At 36.8% G+C, this 22,461-nt stretch overlaps 1 long non-coding RNA gene across 1 annotated transcript; it reads right to left on the bottom strand.

The window, feature by feature from the left end:
• Positions 1-7,342: 7,342 nt before the first annotated feature.
• LOC131991191 (uncharacterized) lies at positions 7,343-12,415 on the bottom strand. Its single transcript, XR_009396108.1, has 3 exons — positions 11,979-12,415; positions 7,939-10,058; positions 7,343-7,839 (listed from the first exon to the last, which is right to left on the bottom strand). It is a non-coding gene; the product is annotated as an uncharacterized LOC131991191 (long non-coding RNA).
• Between the last annotated feature and the right edge of the window lie 10,046 nt (positions 12,416-22,461).

The following is a 22,461-nucleotide window of genomic DNA, read 5'->3' as shown; positions in this document are numbered from 1 at the left end:
TTGGATCTGAGCCCAATACCACATTCACACTCATTTCCCATCTATTTGAAGAGGAGAGCAGCATTTTGACACACAACAAATTATGTCTCAAGGCTCACGGCTGGATTTGCATTTCTTTAAATACAGATTAAATACATATATTCATCAGATAACTATGTAGAGTGGGCTGACTATGTCGGTGGGCAGACAAGGGGGCGGGGTGCCAACCTCTCACAGAGACAAACAGGACATGCTCATTTAGTTTTATTTTCTTTCAATGTTCTTTTTATCGAAATTCACAACTTATAAAATACAATACAAACACCATACAAAACCCAAAAGGAGCATTTCTTTGCCTCTGCTGTCACTTTATGTCACACAATATTCAACTTGCTCCACTTGTGTCATGTAACATCATTTGTGCATACTGGACATTGGAGTGTGCATGTTTGAAGACTGGGGTTAATACCAGGCAAATTAAATATATATGAATAATAATAAAAACAAGGGTACATAAATCAAACAATAACACATTTTAAAAAAGCACACACAAAATCATCAAAAGTACAGCTAAAACAGTATGACCTCATCCAAAATGTTGAGAGCCATAACCAAGTGGATGCCCAGAGCCACACTTTTTTTTAAAACTAGATTATACATATGTATAATATTATATATCATAAGATTATTTTTAAGGTGCAACATGTCAACCCAGTATTAAAAAATGGACCACTCAAAACCAACAAAAACACATTCAAGAAAAAAGTAAACCTTTAAAAAAAACTTTAACCTGTAACTGGACACAAATTGCTACAAAAGCTTGTATTATATATTATTTTTGTTGTTTTTTTTTTTATAATTATTTTGGTCCTTAAACAATTATTTAAATGGAACTATGTGACACGTTTAGAGGGGAAATGTGTCTTTTGTTGAACAGCTAACAGCCTAGAGACATCTGAACACGACAAGCCGCCTCAAGAAGACACTGTTTTTTGTAACAAGCCAAAATCTTGTAAAAAAATCTTTAAAAATGTGCTGTGCTTCACATGCTTACATTTTTTTTACAACGTATTCAGTACAGCAGTTAAACAAAGGGAAAGGAGTAAAAGTACAATATTTCTCTGTGAGGTTTATTGGAATTAATAACAAGTGCCTCAAAACAATTTTACTTAGTTACTTTCAACACTTCATCTAGATAGTTCATTTTTAAACACAGATTATATTAGGATTAAGATTAAGATTTCCTTATAATTCCCTCTGCATTTAACCCATCCTTTTTTACACACCAGTGAACACACCATGCTTAGCAGCAGTGGGCAGCCCATTTCGGCACGCCCAGGTTTAGGTTAGTTTGCATCAACACTGAGCACCTGCACAGAATATATCTATTATAATGTATTCCCTTTCCCACTGAACACTTAATGTGGATATTAACAGATTGAGTGCATGTCTGTTAATACCCAAGTGTGTGTGGGGGGGAAGAGACTCTAAATGCTCAGCTCTGGGACTCGAAAGCCCACAATAAACTAACTCACAGTGGTCAGCCCCCCAGTGGTACCACTGGATGGGTTTAGACTCACTTTACAATCAGCACAAAAGAGTAAAAAGTAAAAATCTTACTTATATAGGCCATAATTTTATTTAGACCCTTAAAAAAAGGGGGACAAATAACAAAAACCCAGGAAGAGCAACAGAGGAGGAATCCCTCTCTCGGAACAGCATAACATGTGAAAGTGGTCGTATGTGCACAGCAGACAAACACAGAGGGGGTTAAATACATGAAGGATAAGCAGTATGACAGTAATAAGAAAGTAAAGCACCAATATTTACAGCCTAATTATAATTAAGCAGCAAAGAGTTACAGACACAGTGGAAAAGCCTCCTGGATTCTAGTTGGTTACAGCGTCTTTAATGTTGAAGCCAAATATAGTATTTGATGGAAAGACACTTAATGGTGTCTTTAATGTGTGGAAGGTCACCTTAAGTACAGGAAAGTCCCACTGAGACGACAGGACCTGATTATTGCTCTGCTGCTTGAAAGACTTTCACCATGAAGATGGAACCGCCGGGGGTCTGAAATAACAAACAAAGATAAGCAAAAAAACACAATTAAAAAGTTAATTTCCCACTTTCGTGGATGACTTGAAATATCACTTAAAAATTAAAGCATAAAGCGGAGCTCATTATCCCTTTATACATACAGCATTTGTTGCAGGTCACTAATTAATCTCCATTACCTCCCAACAAGCAAAACAGCAGTAATTATGGCCACAAATATTGATTAATAAACTGTGTACATAAAAATGGACAGAAGACAAGGACTCACTTCAAGGTTTATTTACCTCTGCTTTTCTGTTTTTGTTTGTTTGTTTGGCCTGTTTATTATGCAAATTGCTGCTAATCCTTTTTGCCCTTGATACACAACCGAGGCCTGCATGAAAGTGTATAACTAACAATTGTTGAATTAATCTGGATTAATGTTACCTTTAGTATAAACTGTCTGTATGGCACCATCACTACACCAGTAATAAGTGTAAAGTCAATAGTGGGGCAAACAAACATTCCCTACTGATTTTTTAGATTTTCAATCAACAGAATTGGAACATTCCCGTATGTTCTCCCTTCTGAACTGGCCTCACCTCCTCCGTGAGCGGAACAGGACAGTTTCCTCCTCTTTGGAATGTGTTTCTTCAAAGTTAAGGACAAGTTGAAGCCCAGCAAACATCTTAGTTGTTGCAGATTATTAAAGGATCATTCAAGTTTATTACAGTTTGAGATTGTGATTATTATACTTATTATTATCATTTGGGATTTGAATGAGTTAAGGATTACAAACTGAATACACATGGAGATTTTTAAGTAGAAATAGTATTGTTATTATTGTTTTTGATTTCTGCAAGAAATATGCTTTAATGTTCAAACGTACATCAATTTTCTCACTGTCTGAATATAACTGTATTTACCCTCTGTCTGAAACACTTCTGTCTCTTTAAGCCCCCTCCCCATAAAGCCCAGCTTGCTCTGATTGGATTGCAAGTAGAATTAGGTGCACCTTGCAGAGGTAGTTCTGAAGCCGTGGGTAGAGATTCTCAGATGGGGGGCGGTGGTTTATAATCAGCCTTCATGTGCCAAAGGGGAGTGGCTTGTTGAATCCCACGTTTTCTGATCTTGGCAGCCCAAGGGTTGTCTTATTTTTACATTTTGCGGGCTGTAAGGCGCTCCACATACCCAGCTGTATGTGCACACGCACTGCAAAAATGGGTTTTCCGTGATATTTCCCCGTTTACAGCATTATTCTGGTATTCTTTAGAGTCAGGGAAAAAAATCCCATGACCGTAATGAGTACCCACTAAAGTCACCTGTGCAACACAGTGTAAACAATTGCTTTGAACCAAACTAAATGTGAGGAGTAAAATATAGAAATGGGTTTTTAATAACTTAAGTGATATGTGCAAGGGGCTTTATATTTCGCCACTAGTATTATTAAAAACACCATTTAGACCATCACATAACGAGACCAAAAAATTATGAAATTGTGAAAAAACTCTTTTGGACTTGAAGTCTGTGAAAATGATGTCAGATGGATACATTATTACACCACCAACACTATGGTCTATATAAACCAAGTGCATAGGTAGCTATGTGCTGCCATCGGTGGTCAGAAGAAATAAAGAAGACAACCATTATTATTCAGCGGTGTTGCTATAATATGTCTTAGAGTCACCAGTGGCGCAGCACTGCAGAGCAGCACTCCACTCAGTGAGTGAGGAAGACAACCTGACACGTTTCCAGATTTCAGTCATTTCTTGTTGTGTACATGTACATGTTCAGAGAGAAGACTCAAGTTTGAAAAACTTGGATTATCTTTAAAGCTGTGCACAGCAGTGGCACACTACCTACGCTCTATGCCTTTTTGGATTGCCATCAATAATACCTGCACATTTATTTCAGCATTTCTTCTTTACGTCCATTGTGAAAATGCCTAATACTCCACTTCCTCCAGTAGACACCTAGGTGCTTGTATATCCTCACAATTAACTGCTCTGTCATTGTATTAACACCCTGACTATCTTTATAATATCTCTAACTGCTTGACTAATGTGAGATATTGCAATAAATTGGAAGCTGTCTGCTTTACATCATAGTACCTAACCTAAACATGCACACTGTTGCCATGGCGTCCTCTAATTAAAGCTTTCTTGTTATACTGATGTGGTGACACTAAGCATTAGAGGTATTATGTTCAGCACTGACAGTAATGAAGCTGCTATTGTCTTGCCACGTTGTTGCCAAATTGATCGGCTAACAGCGAAAAGTGTATGTGTGCGACATGTCAAAGGTCAGTGGGAGGCATTAGAGCTGTGTATGTCAGCTCGCACCAGCTCTTTTCCAGCTAATTTAGGTTCAGTGGGACCTCTTTCATACCAGGCAACAATGATGAGTGAGTTGCTGTAAAAAGACACAGCTGTCGCATGAAGCGTTGAGGGAAAGTGTTACTGTAAACTGTAGACTAACCAGCACCTCATGGACCTGGTGTTGTCCAAACTACTAATGATGGACACAGCCAGTGGTGGTTCTACACAGGGGCCTCCAGGGGCCACTGCCCCTGTGAAGAAGCCCTTGGCCCCTGCTGTGGCCCCTGTGTCAAATTAACAATAAAATGATCAATTTATAACGATGGACGACGGAACAATTCTTACCTATTTTTTGTTCAAACAATATCTCATTGTACACAAAAGGAACCCAGAATGTGTACATTGTATAATAGTTTAATTGTGCAATAAAAGCTTATATTATCTATATAAAAAGATCTTCTCACTGTACTGCACTTTCAAAATAAAAAAAGTAATTGTGCACAAAATTGAGAAATGTCATTGTCGTCCAAAAATAACTGACTTATTGTTTCAACCAGTGTATTTGTATCTTCCAAATATACTTAAATGAGATGTTTAAATAAGCTAAAATAAAGGTTTTGAATGCTTAAATATCATCTTTGCCGTTTTTTAATGTGCCCCTCTGATTAAACACTGGCCCCTCTTGGCCCCCACAGTAACACTGGTCTAGAACCGCCACTGGACACAGCTTCACCTGTGTACAACACAGGACCAGCTCAAATGTATCACCTTTTTGGACTTGGCACTACTTGTCTTGAGATATAAATCCATTGAGATCATTGTTTTGCGATTAGCATTTAATCATGAAACATAATTATGACTACAGTAATTTGCCTGTTAGACAGCAACACTTTGAATGGCAGCTGTTGTCAAATTCACAGTCCACTTTTCACCACAATCATGGTTCTTTGTTCTGTGTTTGACTGACTGACAACCATATTCAGCAGCCTCAAGATAAAGCCTTAAGTCAGACACTGAAAGGGAACTTTATTATAACTGTGTTTTTATAATTGTCAAATTATATAAAACACAGTTTTTTCTGTCAAAGACAGAACTCTCACGGGACACAGAGTGATAAAGACAAAGTGCAGTAACGGTTGCACACCTGTGTTTCAGAGTGTGTCTGTCTGCGTTTGGACCAACAACACAATGATGACCTGGTCACATGATTGACAGCGACACAGTTCAGTGACACATCAGCTGCAGAGCCAGATGTTAAAAGAAAGAAAGTAACTGAGCACAAACCAGAACACCCTCCTGTTGAAAACACCAGTCCAGATGTTAACAGTAACAGTAGCACATGGCCTTATTTGTATCAGTGATGCTGCGATTTCAGCAGACTGTTTGACCTGTGTCAACCCGTGAGTGAACAATCAAAAACTTGGGTACAGCTGTTGTGTTGACATGGAAACCAACATGAAGCAGGAGGAGTTCAGTGAATATCTGCATTTTGTAGCCAATTGAATATTGAGGGGTTTTGCTTCTTTCTTTTTGCTTTTGTAGGTGTTTATTACAAATATTTGTGTGGATAAATTATTCATTTAAAATCAATGGACAATTTCTTTCTTGGTTCTCAGGATCTTTGTTAAACATATCACGAGTGTCTGTGTTAGTGGAGAGTTTATGGTCTAAATGTTTTAAAGTCCTTTAAATTCCCCATTTTCCCATTTCTGATGTTTAAAAAAAAAGTATACCCCTAAATGTCAAATATCTGTGATTTCACATATATGTCACATTGGGTGTTTATGGTATTATTTTTATGATATTTCTTATTTTAATATAAATAAACTCAACACCTTTTCTCTGCATCTCCACAACATACATTAAAATTGTGACATTAATAATGCTGTTTAACAAAAATTCTTTTCGGATTTGTTTTTAAGTAACAAAATAATAATAAATCACTAATAAATAAAAACAAATAACCATTTGGCTTTTTGTTTGCATCTCCATAGCATATATCAAAACAGTGACCTGAACAATTTGTTCAGGAAATATGGTCAGAACAAGTTAAATGCAATACAGGACACCCTATTAACAGAGTAGAATTGTTAAATGGGTTTAAACTTAGCCTCGGAACAAAACTAAGCTTTTTGAAATTAGCTACTTTTTCACATTTTTGTATCCAGTCACACCCACATTTTAGAGAAGTCACTTGACCACCACACCAGGGTGTTGAGTTTATGTCACTTAGGGATTTAATGAGTTAATGTGAAGCATAAAGCTGAATATGGGAGATTATAAAAGATTGAAAGTGTTTGTTACATGGGTCTCACCATGGTTTCTTATGGGTTAAATATACACGTAGACAAACATTTACAATTTGTTTTCCTTTCCAGAGGGATCTGTAGTGTCCTCATCAGCAGGCAGCACTTAACTCCTCTAGCAGTGTTTCCTCCCTTCAGGCTCGAATTACATGTCTCAGACAGAGTCCCAAAGACTGCTGAGATGTGTAAAGAAGTTGGAAATACTTATGTACACAGTTGTATCATGTTCCCATGCAGCTCTCAGGCAGTGTCAGTAAGTAGTGAACAAGCCGTCGTCCTCAGCCACTGCTGCCGTGTGCAGACTGATCCAGGCATCCAGAAGGCAGGGTGGAAGTCTGCCTGTCAGGCCCTGGAGGAAAACACCACCCAGAGCTTTAATAGCGACCAGGAGAAGCAGCCCAGAGGCTCTGTCAAATGGCGGTTTGGTTGTGCAAAGCAGGCAATTTGCTTCTTTTTATAGATCGGTAATATGGAAAGGCGGTCCCAGAGGAAATCTCAAGTGTTGAAAACTCAACTGGTATTGTTGTGGGGCAGCTCAAAGCCATTTGCACCTGACACCGTTTTGTTGATATAATCACATTCCTGCTGGAGTCTGTCTGCGACTCTGGTGAAGTTTTAAAATGCAAAGCACTGGAGAAAGACTAATCATTCCACACAAAATTTCCCCTGTGTTTAAACTCACATGTGCCTTGAGTCACAATTATGAAAATTGGTTCATCAGTAGACAAGGAAGTACATCAGAAAACCACATTTCTTTGTGATCTAATTAGGAGATTCAAAGAGAGAAGTATGCAGTTGTATTCATTAAGCACATTTCTGTCTGGAATGTTGCTCTAGTTTTTAGTTATAGGTATAGCACAAGTTTGGTGTGTTGCATCTTAGTTAAAGTGTGATACTGCAACTTCAGACTGAACAATATACTAAAACTAATTTTTGCCACAGCACCAAAATAAAATATATATTTTTGTTGTAATTAGCAGAAGAACTGCAGCCAGAATGAAAAATGAGAAACAAACAGAACTAATGGAGCTTCAAATGATTCAACATTATTAGACAACCATGTTAAGACAATCCTTTAATTCTAGCTTTGATATTCCATACAAATAAAAGCTTAAATGCTAATTAATTTGACTCCACACATAAGATACTGCTTTTATAGTCTGATTTCACATGGTTCCCAGATCACGGCTCTTCATTCACTGTTAAAAGAAAGAAAATAACTCAGTGAAACCCCTTAAACTGCTTCCAGTTGTTAAATGTCACAATGCTTCAGTGTGCTGGTCTGATGACTGCTTTACTTCCTGTCGCTGCTCCTGTCAGTACGATGGTATGATGTTTGACATCATTGTTGACAGATGAAGATAGCCAGGCATCTACACTTAAGGGAAACATGGTCGGTTTCACGTGTGGCGACTCGACTGGCTCGTCCACCAACACGGGGTTGTTCCTTTAAGAGTGATTCAAATGGCTTCCCTTTAGTTTTGCCCGTAGTCCAGACGTCTGAAAACAAACTCCTAGTGAAACGTAAGGAGCTGAGGAAGTCAGGAACTCCTGTGTTTATGCAAATGCAATATATCAGCTAGGTTTCTATGTTATTCACATCAACAGAAAGCGTATGCAGGCGATGATACAGGATTATTTGTGGTGTGACATAGCATTACTTATTGTAAATCGCTTTGGACAAAAGCGTCAGCTAAATGACATGTAATGTAATGTAATGTAATGTGCCCTACACTGTAAAAAAAAAAGATAAACAATAGCTCCTCAATAAAATTTGGTCAACAGATTGCATGCAATTTTATTAATTAAATCTAACTACATTACAAGTTGAGTTAATAACTTAACAGGAAGTGCCTGTCAATTAAAAACAGACTAATTCTATTGTGTTGGATTCATTCAAAATTCTCTTGATTTAGAATTACATACACATAAAGATTATATTTAATGTGATCAAAATAAGTAGATTCAATCTCAAACATTTTTATATTAAAGTTACTTAAACTGCCTCAAAATCAAGGACGCATTTATATTTAATACATTTTATCAAATATATTAAGTAAAATGAAATGACTACAGAATAATTTATTACAGTGTATGCTGAGGTAACAGTATGCTGTGGAACGCATAAGAAGCCACTGTGAAATAAACATTTATGATTGAGTAGAGCAATATAAATGAATCAATAGAATAATTGTGGAATAATGTAAAACATTATTCAAACTCCAATCATGTTATGTTAAATTCTTTTTCATGATTTTATTATTTTGTCAATTTCATTTTGAGTTAATTCTCACCTATCCTCACCTCAGGAGACAACAGGAAAAGAGAAAACAAAGTGAGATTTCAGAAAACATAAGCAACCAAAGAGAAAACCTACAAGCTTCTTGTAGCTGGTTGTGAAGGAGTTAGTTTGGCAATCATTGTAACACACAAACAAAACAAATGTATAACTCAACATATGATCAAGAATATTTAAACCTTTAGGTGGGTGATAACCATTTACTTTAAGGTGTTTTATTCAGCGTGTTATGAATGATGCTTATATTTCAGATGCCTGTCCTGTCTGTAGAAATAAAGTAGCGACAGCTGCTGATTCTGAGGACAACGTGTTTGTTTTGATTTCTCACCTCCACAAGTCAATGATTGGTTGATCCCCTGTGGTGCATTTGGCCATGGAGTTGGATCCAAAAGAACACATTATTGTCAGAGCCTTGACCCACTGGTTAAATTTTGTGCAGCTAGCATCAGAAAGCTGTAAAATAATGACACTGGAGATGTCAAGACACAACTGGAAACACAGTTAAGTGATAAGATTGTACAGCTGCTCATTCAGCCGTAAATCTCTTTTTATGAAGTGATATAGGATTAACGAGGCTCCACGGGGCTCAGATCACCCTGCTCAGGTACTGAACACACCAGACTGTTAGGTATACTGTATATACCCTGATCCAAATGTAGCAACAGTGTCAACTTACTGTCTCCTATACATGAACTTCCTCGGTGAGAGCTCAGCATTCGGGGTGCAGGGTGAAGGAGCCAGTTAGGGTTTCCATGGCTAGAGAGCCACCTTGAAACTGAATGATGGTCAGTAGAAAGGTATTTTATTTCACTGTTTCTCCAGCTGCCTGTGTTGCAATGCTGACAGCATTCAGTTTAGGAGATGTTTGGCCTGCGTCTCCCCCGGGCAGTCTGTCCAACGGCTGTCCATCGCCCAGACACAGCCTTGAGCCATGCTGCCTGTCTGGCACTTAAGACCCCTGAGAAATAGATGTCCTCTTTTCTTTTAAAACTGTTCTTTAATCAGCTGCCCACACAATAGACTGCCCGTTTAAACATGCATGCTCAAGTTGTTGTAGGTATGGGAGAATTCAATTCTGTGTCCAGCTGAGCTCTTCAGCATCTGATCGTCATTTGGCCACTGGAGAAAAAGTTCATTTTAGTGCTCATTTCTGTTTTGTAATCCAACAGGCAAAGGCCCTTTTAAAATGACTAAATTATAGTGAAGCACACATATTTGCATACCTAACTGCATGCAAGTGTAATAATGTCCCAATTAAACCAGAAACATGCAAGTTCATGTACTGTGTTCTCTTGACTCAGAGACATTAACAAATAACATAACACTGAACGCTGAATATGATCTGGACATTCTGCTGAGACTTTTTGTTTTCTTTCTTAACTTCTATGGCTAAAAAAACTATTGGCAGTGTTACTGGTAAAAAATTACATTTGCAATCTTTTGTATTGTATTGTATTGTATTGTATTGTATTACAGACGGCAGACGGGAGACGAGGTGGATAGCACAAAGGGCTTTGATTCAAGAAGCGGGTGTTCATGCCAGTAAGTAGTTATTTTAAGTCTAACCCTTTTCGCTTACTCTTTTCCTTTAAAGAAGTGGGTTTGTTGCCTCACCTTAATAATGTGTTAAAACAGCAATTGTCACAAAACAGTGACCGACCATCATGTTGAAAAACCTGTTCATGAGAATAACTTGCTGAAGAACGTCTTTGGGCTTTGGTGAAAAGCCCAAGATTAATTAAGTTCAGTAAATACGTAATACTAAGTAATGTCAATTTAAGTCATCTCACCAACAAAGTTGGAACTATATGCAGTATCTTATTTTTGTTATTAGCTATATTATTTCCTGCAGATTCGCTTATTCTGGGGCACAAGAGTGAACTGAATTTGGTAACATAGCTGTAGTAATGTTAACAAATGCTCTGATAGTCTTGTTCCAATCCAGATAGCACACAACCAGAGGCCTATGAATGCAATTTTGTGTCACGGAGCAGAATCCAAAGTTTTGCGTATGTATGTTTGACATCAAAACCGTACTGTAGTTTATTTAGAGATACTGTAGTGAGCATACAGTGAAGTCAAATGAAGGGGAGCAGTGTATGCCTGGTGTCGGGCCGTCTGCTACATGGCATTTAAGGTAACTTGTCTCACCTATTTAATGCTTTGTTTCACCTTTGGCAGAGTGGGGCATGACAGAACTGACTAAAATTAATATGCTGAGCATATACTCATTGTTTTCATTTTGTGAGGATGAAGTAATGGCTATGCCTTCATTTAGCACAATGTATTGTTTAATTCATAAATTTGCCTTTTTGGGACATAATAGTGAAATTAAGACTCATAATAATATTACATGATGTTATATAGATAGCACTCCCCTCAATAGACCTTTTACTAAGGGCAGGCTTTTGGGTTCGTTAATTGTATTTTAACCCTGATTTACAAGTAATTTTTCAATAGTGATTTGGATTTCGTTTTTTAATAAACAATCAACTGATACACCTAGATTAATTCACCTTTTAACCATAGGACTGTAAATAAAATGTTTTTTATCTGAGTGTCTTTTTCCTAAAACATGCAAAGGAAATATCACAAGAACTCTTTTTAGAAAAATAAACAAATCAATGATTTACTTCAATTATTAAAAGCAATCAAACAAAACATCAATACACTTTAGCTGAAAATATGTTTCAAGTAAATTCTTTGTTGTCTTCTTGTTATCACAACACTTAGGCTAGATCAAGAAATGAAAAATACCTTTTTGGTGAAATAGAACACTTTTAAGTTCCCCAAAAAATATATGTAGGCTACTCCTTTTAGTTTCAATAAAACTGCTCTTCAAGTTTCATAAATACCTTTATATTACTCAAATTACATCAAACCCCAAATATTAAAAATTTAGTTACTTTCAGTAATAAACTCAAACACAGCCGGCAAAACAAAATAAACCCCGTTGCAGGCCTGATATGGTGACTTTTGAGTGCGAGGAAATCCAACTTTACTTCCAACCATCAGGGAACAGTACAGGAAAAGTATTACCTCCGATCCAAAGAACGGCCGATCCGGTCCGAGTCCGGAAGGCGACACTACAGGTGGAATGAAGACAGGCCAGTGAGCAGGCGATGGAGCCGGCCTGGCAGCCCGGGACGATCACCACCGATGACGAGTCACACACACTGGCAGCGGCCGATCCGAATCCTCATGCTCGCGCGCTGAGACCACAAGGCACAAGCCGATACAAGAAGCTGGTTTAGCTCCTCGCGGGTAAGTCCGTTCGCTTTGATAGCGAATGCTAACAACACACTACGAGTTAGCTTAGTAGCTGGGCTAAGCTAAAAACAGTGCAGCTTCGACAGAAGTTCGAGCTGAAACTTCTCGAGCTGTACACTAAACAGCAGTAGCTTCAATGTCCATGTTCCGAGTGTCGAGCAGTCTCTTATACACTGAAAGCTACTCACTTAACTTTTATCTGTATACTTTCACACTCGCGGCCATCTGTGTCCCTTGTGCCTCTTCGCGTCGTCGTCTTCTCTCTTTTTCTCTGTCAAGTTTTCCCCCAAAACACACATGCTCACACTTCCTGTCTCAACCTGTCAATTACACCGTAACCAAATAAATTACCTGGATCACAGTTCTGCTCAATCAGTACTTCCTATCTCCCCATGAATTTCTTCAAAATAAAATTCAATATTTAACCATGTCACTTTGTATTGTTTTAATGTTATTTATTGCACCTTACTCTTTTATCAAACTATTTTAACCTTCATGAATTATTCCTTTCACATTTTTAATACACTTTTAATAACAGTTTTAACCAAATATGAACCTTTTAAAACCATAAATTATTCATTATTTATGTTATGAGTAAGAATTCTTAACAGGCTTACACACACACACACACATATATATATATATATATATTATTCATTATTTATTCAAGTTGACAGTTTACTGCAAAGTTTGGTCAGTCCAACTTCAAAACTAATACTAGAGAATTTAAGGATTCAAATATTTAAATGTTCTTGCATAATGCCCTCTACACCTCTACATTATAGTCATGTGCATCATTCCAATGTAAATCTTGATAAAAGGTCTTGCAAATTTTGTGTTAATTATGTAATAATTCATATTCCTTTCCACCCATTTTTATACTTGGTTTTAAAAAAAAAAACACAGTAAGAAAACAGTAAGAAAAGTACACAGAAAGTGTGTAAAAAAAAATAGTAGATAGTTTTGTGTTTGAGACCAGGCTTAACTACTACAGCCATGCAATCTTTTCTCATACATTTAGCCTTAAAAAATCTTCACCCTTCAACGAGTCAGAGAATATGTGCAGAATCCTCGGCAGGTTTCAGTCAGGCCTACAGCTTTCAGCAGCGAGGCAGCAGCCTTGGGAGAGACTCGCTATCATTATAACATCAATCGCCACTCGCCTCTTAAACTCCTTCCTCATCACAACTCGTTTGAGCTGCAGTACATCAGCACTGACTGAGGTGGAATATGGGAGCAGGTAGTCATCCTTTAACACTGGCTCCAGCCTGTGTGTATATATTAATGAGACGCCACTGGCTAGCTCCAAACTTTTCGACTCGTCTCTGTCATTAAAACACCCCATGTGCACTTTTGACTCCAGATTCAGTTCTTTTTGCCCTTTAGGGAAACAAAAGGGATCATTTAAGATTTATAGGAATTGGCCCACATCTAGCCCTAGCCCCTTCACTCCTTTTTATCTTCTGATTCAGATCATTCTTAGTCGGAGAATGGATAAATGCTGAGTGGATCATGGCTTTGAACCAGAAGATAGACAGCACTCATACACAACTTTTATTTTGAGCTTCTATGGGTGCATGTTTACCAGTGGTCTGGCTTACATGCTGTGTCTTTTGCAGTTTTTGCTTATTTTGTTTGGCCTAGTTTACACATGAGAGAAGTTAGCCTTCAGGGAGTAGTAGTAGTAGTAGTAGTCATAGTAGTAGAAGTAGTAGTAGAAGTAGTGTAGTAGTAGTAGTAGTGGAAGTAGTAGTAGTCCTAGTAGTAGTAGTAGGCCTAGAACAAATAGCCCCAAAGAAGGAGCTGGTCATGGTAGATGAATAGGTAAAAACCAGGAATTTCACCCAGGTGACGGGGTTTGTGTGCTGTGAGAAACCTGTTTTTTGAGACAACAAAACTGCGTTGTTAGGTTGAGACAACAAAACTACGATGTTAAGGAAAAGATCATGGTTTGGGTTAAAACACCCTTTTACTGTGTTAACCTTCTTAGAAAGTCTTAGAAACCATACTAAAAGAAATAGTTTGCTATTTGGGGAAATATGCTAACTTGCTTTCTGTCTGAGAGTGGTACGAGATGATTGATATCAATATCATGTGTGTGTTATGCGAGATTAATTCAGCGTGCGGTTAGCCTAGCAAGTGGTTAGCCTAGCTTAACATAAAGACTGGAGTCTGACTGTTTCAATAAAGATTTGAGAGGAAAACTACTGGACAGTCTGGTGTCTGTTTGACCCATCCAACCACCACAACCACTTCCTTGTGTGGACTGTGACACTCCTACGTCACTAGCATAATGCTTAAACTAAAGGCTGTTAAAAATGTTTCATATCAACAAACAATGGCAAAAAATGTTTTCTGATAATTGGGCTGTGATTTGTTTACATACAGAATCATAAAGAGTGGGCGACGGTTAGTGATTTGAGTGAAACAGTGTATTCATCCATCCCAAACTTGTGTGTAGTACCTATCTCCAGTGAATGTGCAGGTAGTCACATATAGTCAAGATTTTGGTTTTGTTCTCAAACCTAACAAGTTCACAACAACATACTAAACATACTGTTTTGAATGAATCAAGTTAAATCTGTATTTTACTTTTTAAATTTCAGTTGGTAATTTAGTCTTTTATCTGACAGCTATAATTGCTGGTTACTTTGTAATGAACTGCCACAAAGCAAGAAAAAAAAAAAAAAACATTTCACTGATTATGATTATTATTTTTACTTTTGGTATATTGTTCTTCCCTATCTTGATTTGTTTTAAACAACAAAAATGTGCATGTCTCCCTTGAAAGTGAAATCTCAATGGAATTTGCCTAATTAAATGTTATATAGTGAGTAAAACTTACTTCAAAGAACTTACTTCAATACTTCATCACATGGTCTGGTTTTACTAATATTAGAGTACTATTTATAAGTATGAGTACTGATCCCTTTATTCTACATAATTCTGTTTGACAGATATGTACGATGTGCCCTTAAGCTTCTTTCACAATTATAGCTTGGATTGACCGCACTGACCTTTGAGACGGTCAACTGAAAACAAATATCAAGTACTAACAGTATACATTTTTCATTAAAACATAGTGGATGCAGTTGTAGCATTGTAATTTAGCCCTTGATTATGTTTACGTTGGCATTAATATGCCAGTGGCATACTTTGACTCAGAGAGAGGTCACTGTTGCGTGCCCACTTCCCAGAGCGACTGAATTAGCATGTGGAAATATGCCACTTGTTAACTTGTGTGACTTTGGTTTTCGTGTGGCTGTCAGAACCACAGAAGCAAGACTTTTGTTTGTTGTTCTGTGATGCAGATAAAGAGAGGGGAGAAGAGGGCTGCAAAGAGGAAGGAGTCTAAAAGATACAATAAAGAATGTGTTTGAGGTAAACTTTGTCTGTTTGGTTACAAAAAAATGTTACATTTCAAAATGTTAAAAGATTATGTTAAAAATGAAAAAAAACAAAAAAAAAAACAATTATGTCCTTGGCTGACATAATAACACCTTAAGATGTTTTTATTTGTACAAAGAAAACAAAGCTTTGAAGGTCATGACTTTTAATCTCAGCTAAATTTTTTGTGGCAAATGGTTTTACTGAACCCAGAAATACTTTCCGCCATTTTTCCTGAGTCTTTTCATCTATTCACATATGCTGATGCCTCATTGGATTTAACAGCTTTACATGTTTACTTTATTTGCATACAAGTGATCGCAACAGATTGCCGAGAGATGAAATGAACACTGAGTGGGTGAGAGACAGAAACCTCAATGGTCTTTTGAAAAACACAATTTAGCTAGAAAGAAGAAAGACCCAAGAAAATAATTAATAAAAGAAGGGGAGCAATCAAACGAATGAAGGATTAAAAAGAGATTAAACAGAGATAGAGGTAATAAGGAAAGCTATATTTGAGCTGAGGAGAGAGGGGGCTTTATACACAATAAATAGAATAATATAGAAGTAAAGATGAACAATTAATTCATGTATACAGTTATTTAAGCATTTATTTTGAAATCCTTTATTAACTGCATGAAGGTAAAAAAAAATGTGAGATCAAAAAGTTTTTGATGAGTATGAAGTTATAAAGTAAAACTGTAAAACCTTTGCAGCCCTACAAATGTGTTTGATAAAAGGTGAAGATTGAATCCGCACATTGGTGATTATGTGAAATCTATCTGCGTACCTGCTAAGCCAAGAAAGACTGTTCATCTTCCAGGGTCTGCAGCTGGGTCGCCCACTCCCCCTGAAAAAGCGAGTCAACATGTTTTATTACTTCCCTATTGTAAATCCATATGGATTCACACCTTTCAATCCATTACAGCTAGCTGTCACCAAACATATCCAGTGTGAAATAGTGTGAAGCCCATAACCTTCCATGTTTCATGCATAAATCCCTCGACTATGCCAATAAGCATTTCCAAGAGGAACCAGTAATGGGTTTATTAAAGGCTGTTATAGGATGTTGAGAAGGAAGTGACAGTTTAGGAAACCAATGCAACAAGTAAAAATATTCTATCAAGGATGTTACTTCAAAATGAGAAATATGCTTTGTTGAATTTGTTTCTTGAATACACATCACATCACTTTTGCTGGCAGCAAAAAAAAAGGTGTTTCAAATTAACCCCTTACTGGAATATGATACTTTTTCATTGGTTCTTACCAATGTAATGGCCTTTTAGACATTTCCACACCAACTAAACTGAAAACTAATATTTTGCCTAAACCTAAACCTTTATTTTGACCTAAACCTTTCAGAGACACAGCTTTGTGCTTCTCTGATGTTTAAGTGTTTTATGATTATCTATTTCTGCTTCATGACATAACAGGAACACTGCATTCAGAGTTTATGTTGACTAATCAGCAACAATAATAATAAACTTTATTTGTATAGCACTTTTCTTAACAAAGTTACAAAGTGCTTTACAGGCAAGAGATAAAAACATAGTGGAAGACAGAAAAAATTACAATAAAACAACAAAGCAAAGTAAAGTGCAATGCAGACAAGTTGGAATCACAAATGTCGAAACATAGAAAGTGGCACGAGCTGGGGGAGAAAACAACAACCAATAGATTAAGTAGTTAAAAAGGCTTTGCGATAAAAGAAAGTTTTCAGTAGGGATTTAAAAGAGGCTAGTGATGAAGCCTGTCTGACCTCAAGGGGTAGAGTCACATTTATTATTAAACTAAAACTTAAACTAAATCTAGATAGTTCCTCTGTAGCCCCTGGTACTCCTGGTTGAATTCCATGTTTTACAAACAGCTGATTGACCACTGCTGCAGGCCCTTCTTTTTAGTTGACCACTGTATGCAGTCAACAATATCATTAGTGTACGGTGGCCCTGAAGTGCAAAACACACCAGCAATTCACACAACACGCCAGCAATTCACACAACACACCAGCAATTCCCGAATTGCTGGCGTGTCTGCTGCCTTTTAATTGATATTGAATTTGCCCTACCGGGTGATGTAGTAGACTTAGTATGTAGAGGTCGCTGCAATGTGGATTAGCGCCCCCCTTGCATCTCTACATCTCCCTAATGCTCTCTCCCAAGTGTTGATTTTGTTTAATTGATATGGCTGTACAGTCCCCATTCCATGTATAATGTTAAAACAGTAAGCTCTCTTAGAACTTTCCATGTAAGGTCCATTATAGTATTGCTATTCTTGTGTTTGTTTTATTTCTACCTGTATCTTTATTTTATTTGTTTTTCATTTGATTTTATTTATTTTAGTTTATTTTTTGCCTCTCTTTCTATATATCATTCAGTCTATGTGTGAAGTATTTAATTGCCTCTGCTGTCATGTATGTTCTCTGTTTTGTGTCTGTTTAATAAATGGATAAAATATTGGTTAAAATAAAATAAAATAAAATAAAATGAAGTATTACTGTTTTGCATGTGGAAAAAAAAAGTAATTGAATTTGAAATGGCAAAACATGTTAACACAAAACAGCAGAGGTTCAGTTCTCAGAACTTGTATTTGTTAATGCCTACAGTAGGTGTGTTTGACTGAGATCAGACATACATAGTTTTGTCTTGTTTCAAAGAAGGACCTGGGGGGAGCAGACAATGTGGAATCGAAAAATCGCAGCAATAAAAAAGTGACAGTATGATTTGTGACCAAGAGGGTAAATACACAGACGTAGATAGCAGACACAGGATGAGATCAAGATACTGATCAGTTTGTGATGCAAAAGATGCTCAGAAAAGGCAGACAAAGCTTGGCCAGAGTCAGGATTGACAAGGCAGGGCACCACACAAGAATTTACAATAATTGTAAAAGCTATACTTCATACAATACTATCAGATAATTAAATCTTGAAACAATTGTGCTTCTCATCTTCTTACATGTTAGATCCAACATGTGAAATCGAAACTGCCACTCTGAGGCACAAGATGCTTTATATCCAGACATATCACAACATCAGAGGATTATAAAGAACAAGAGAAGCACTTATTCTTCATTTCAAGAGCTTTGCTTAATAACAGCCACCATATAATAAAGGAAGTGTGAAAAATGCACTTTATGGGTTGGAGCAGTTGTAAAGTTATATTTCCCGTTAAATTGAAATCCTGTTCCCTTGACATAATAGATAAGGCATCTAGAATCATAATAAGTCATTTTAACAGCTCATCAACTTTACAGTTGCTGCTGGTGTGCGCGCTGCTCGACATTTGCGTGGCTTGAGGGATAATGTTCGACCTGTCAAAGCTGCTGAAACATGAATGACGTCCTGTGACAGCTATTAAAACACATCGGGTCCTCAGCATCTCGCTCAACACAGGTTTATGAAGATGAGAGGGGAGAAAAAACATTGCTTCTTAAAAAGACTCTTTTCCTCTTGGTGGTTTTGCACAATAATTGTTTTTCCACACCCTTGGGCTAGTCATCAGTGTAGCTGCCACATCACCACATGATATTCATGATAATCCCATTAGTCTCTCCACTGCAGTGTGTCAGAGACCAAAACTTTTTTGTAGAATATGATACTGTGGATCCACTGCTTTTAATGTGTTGATTGCCTCTTCAGTTTCTTGTCAGGTCTTGGTGATCTTTCTAGATTTACAGCTTTTTTTTTTCTTTATCTGATGACTTCGGGCAACATTGAAGCAAGTTTAAATCCAAGTCCTGCACAGGCATGCTGATGAGAGTCCTCCTCCTCCTCCTCCTCCTCCTCCTCTCTCTGTGATGAAGACATGTTTTCAAATGATTTGTATGCACATCCATCCATCCAACATGGCTTTCACTGGCCAAACACAGCTGCCTGCTGTGATATATATATATATATATATATATGGCATGCCATTCAGGAATATATATATATATATATATATATATATATATATATAGAATGTTTTAACCGAAGGTTTTAATATTTTTTCTCAGATTTCAATATATATTCTCAGAATTTCAATATATATTTTCAGGTTTCTATATAAATTCTCATACTTTTAATATATATTCTCAGGTTTCAAAATGTATTCTCAGGTTTCAATATATATATATTCTCAGGTTTTTTTAATCCGTATATATAATAATTTCCTGAACTAGTGGAAGCACCGGTGTGGTTCATTAATATAGTCTGCAGTATCAGCAGTGACCACTGCAGGAGGGAACATTTTACACTGTAATAGATTATATTATAATATATACATGGCTTTTTTAACTGGCACAAATACACCAACATGATATGTTTAGTAAAATATATAATGTAGTATTTCATTTTGGGGAAACTTGAGTATTTCCATTGGAGGAAAAGATGCAGCTATAAAAAGACATGATGAATCTTTGGTTTGAATATTTTACTTAGTGTAAACATCATATATCTTCAATGATTTTTCCAATGTTAAAGTTAAAGCTTTAGGTAGAAAGAAATGGGGTAACTGTATGTTAAAAGGTTTACATCTACAGCATTTATTTTTCTTTATTCTTTTTCATACATTTATTTTTTACCGAAATATAAAGTCACCCATCAAGTAGTAATACAATTTTTTTTTTTTTTTTTTACCTTTTACTTAGCTTAGACAAAACACCTGATTGATAAAAATATGTAGTGGCTTGCTGGACAATACAATGACCATTGACATAAAAATGAAGCAATGTCAGGTCTTGCCATCAGCTTCCCTCTAAAGTTCTGGCTTGAAACTCCATACCAGATTTTTTTTTTTGATGATATTCGGCCAAGTAAAACTGGAGATAATGTCAAATATATTTAGTATAAAAAATATAGAATTAGATATTATCCTCATTTTACCTGTTTACCTGTGTTCATACTTGCAACATGTACATTTCTGTGTGTGAAACATAATTTTCAAGATCAGAGTTTATGTTTTCCTTTGTTTCTTTTGGGTTCAAAATTTTTATCAAGTAAGTCAAAGTTAAAAATTAATTATCAGGACATATAGCTGAGGCTGCGCTGAAAAAACTGATACCAACATGGCATGGTGAAGATTCTTTAACAGATTTTTTAACGGACATAATAGCCTCAGAGGGTTAACATCTATTGTGTGGAATGCTTCAATTTTATGTGTTAGATGTTATCAATAGCATTTTCTTCTTCACCATGTAAAAAAAAGAAAAAAAGAAAATTGATCTTGTTACACTCGTCTTCTTTTCTCTCTGTCCTGATTGTTGTTTGGTCTTACAGATCCTGATAAATATCTCTCTCAGCATTCTTTCCTTTCATGACCTGTCACCGACACTCATGCATGAAAGTGCGAGCTTGAGAGAGCCGGTTAGCTCTTTTTGTGTTTCCCAACCACAGAATCTTTACACATAGATGAGTTTTCATCCTCTTTCTTGTCTTTCATTGCAACTCATAATCAATTGTTTAGAATACCACATATCCCACGCTGACATCTGTCACATACAATCATTCATCTTTTTGATGTCTTGCAATACTAAGCAGTTCAGACATCCCATCAGATCCCTGTCAACTTTATTTTTACCTGCAGTTTGTCACTGCATTAGAGCACATGCTCGCATATAGATGCTGTAACTTTCCTACTTTTCCTTTGTATTTCATTTGAGGTCATGTTTTCCTTGCAAATATCAGACATTTGTTCAACTGAGGTAATGTTTAAATGTAAATTTGCAAGCCATTTAGTGGGATTCCCTAAAGCATCAATGTCTGACTTGTTATTGTAACATCTCAAGTACAAATTCAGTGTCAGTGACATTTGTTGTTCTTTTTGCTATATTCCTAGATATCTCTATTCACTAATAAGGCACAAATGTCTTTGGCAGAGATCCGCATTGGGGGTCATGGAAATATGGTGATGTGGTTGTTCAGTAGGTGTGTTCATTGATGACTATGCTCATGAGCAAAAATCTCCACAACTACAGGCCAGATTGCTCTGACATCTGATTATGGGTTTCAGTGGTCCCCAGAGGACAATTCTTGAAGATGTTGGTGGCCTCCCTGACCTCTTCTACAGACCTACTCAGGCTAAAATTTCAGTGTCTAATAGGAAACTCAATATTACATTACTGAGCACATTCATGTTCCCCAGAGAATGAGCCCAGAAACATTTACCTCAGTGGGATAAACACTTTGCATTCAATGGCATTTCCAGCATCAACCTGAGGACACCACGACACCAGCAAACAGCCATGCAGGCAGCTGCTGTTTCTCATCGCTGCTGCTAGCATGGACCTTTAACAGTTAACATAGACAGTTAAGATAAGATAAGATAAGATAAGACAAGATAAGATATTCCTTTATCAGTCCCAAAACCGGGAAATTTCCAGTGTTACAGCAGCAAGTGTATAGCAAAAAGAGAAAGAGGCATCAATACAATAACTATAAATAGAAACAAACAATAGCAAAAGTATTAGCAATTTAAGCAAGAAGAATATAAAAAGTGATTACACTTTAAACAATAAGAAATATAAAATAAGGAACAGTATATACAATAAAGACTCAACAGTTGAAACTGCACTATTACAAAGTTAAATTTATATATTTTGCACAATGGAATGAAATAAACCTGATTAAAGTACTGTACAGTTTGTGTACATTATAGTGCAGTTTCAGTTCGTTTTGGTGTGTGTGGTCTACTGGGGCAGTGCTAGTTGTAAAATCTGAGTGCTGCAGCAAGGAAGGACCTGCGATAGCGCTCCTTCACACACTTTAGGTGAAGCAGGCTGTTGCTGAAGGAACTCTCCAATGTTGTTAGTGTGTCTTGCAGGGGTCTGGAGTCATTCTCCAACATGGATGACAGCTGAGCCACCATCCTCTTCTTTCCCACCACCTCCA

This window comes from Centropristis striata, chromosome 18, assembly GCF_030273125.1.
Source record: "Centropristis striata isolate RG_2023a ecotype Rhode Island chromosome 18, C.striata_1.0, whole genome shotgun sequence".
Lineage (NCBI taxonomy): Eukaryota > Metazoa > Chordata > Actinopteri > Perciformes > Serranidae > Centropristis > Centropristis striata.
Note: the sequence above shows the minus strand (reverse complement) of the source record. Positions and strands in the feature narration are given on the sequence as shown.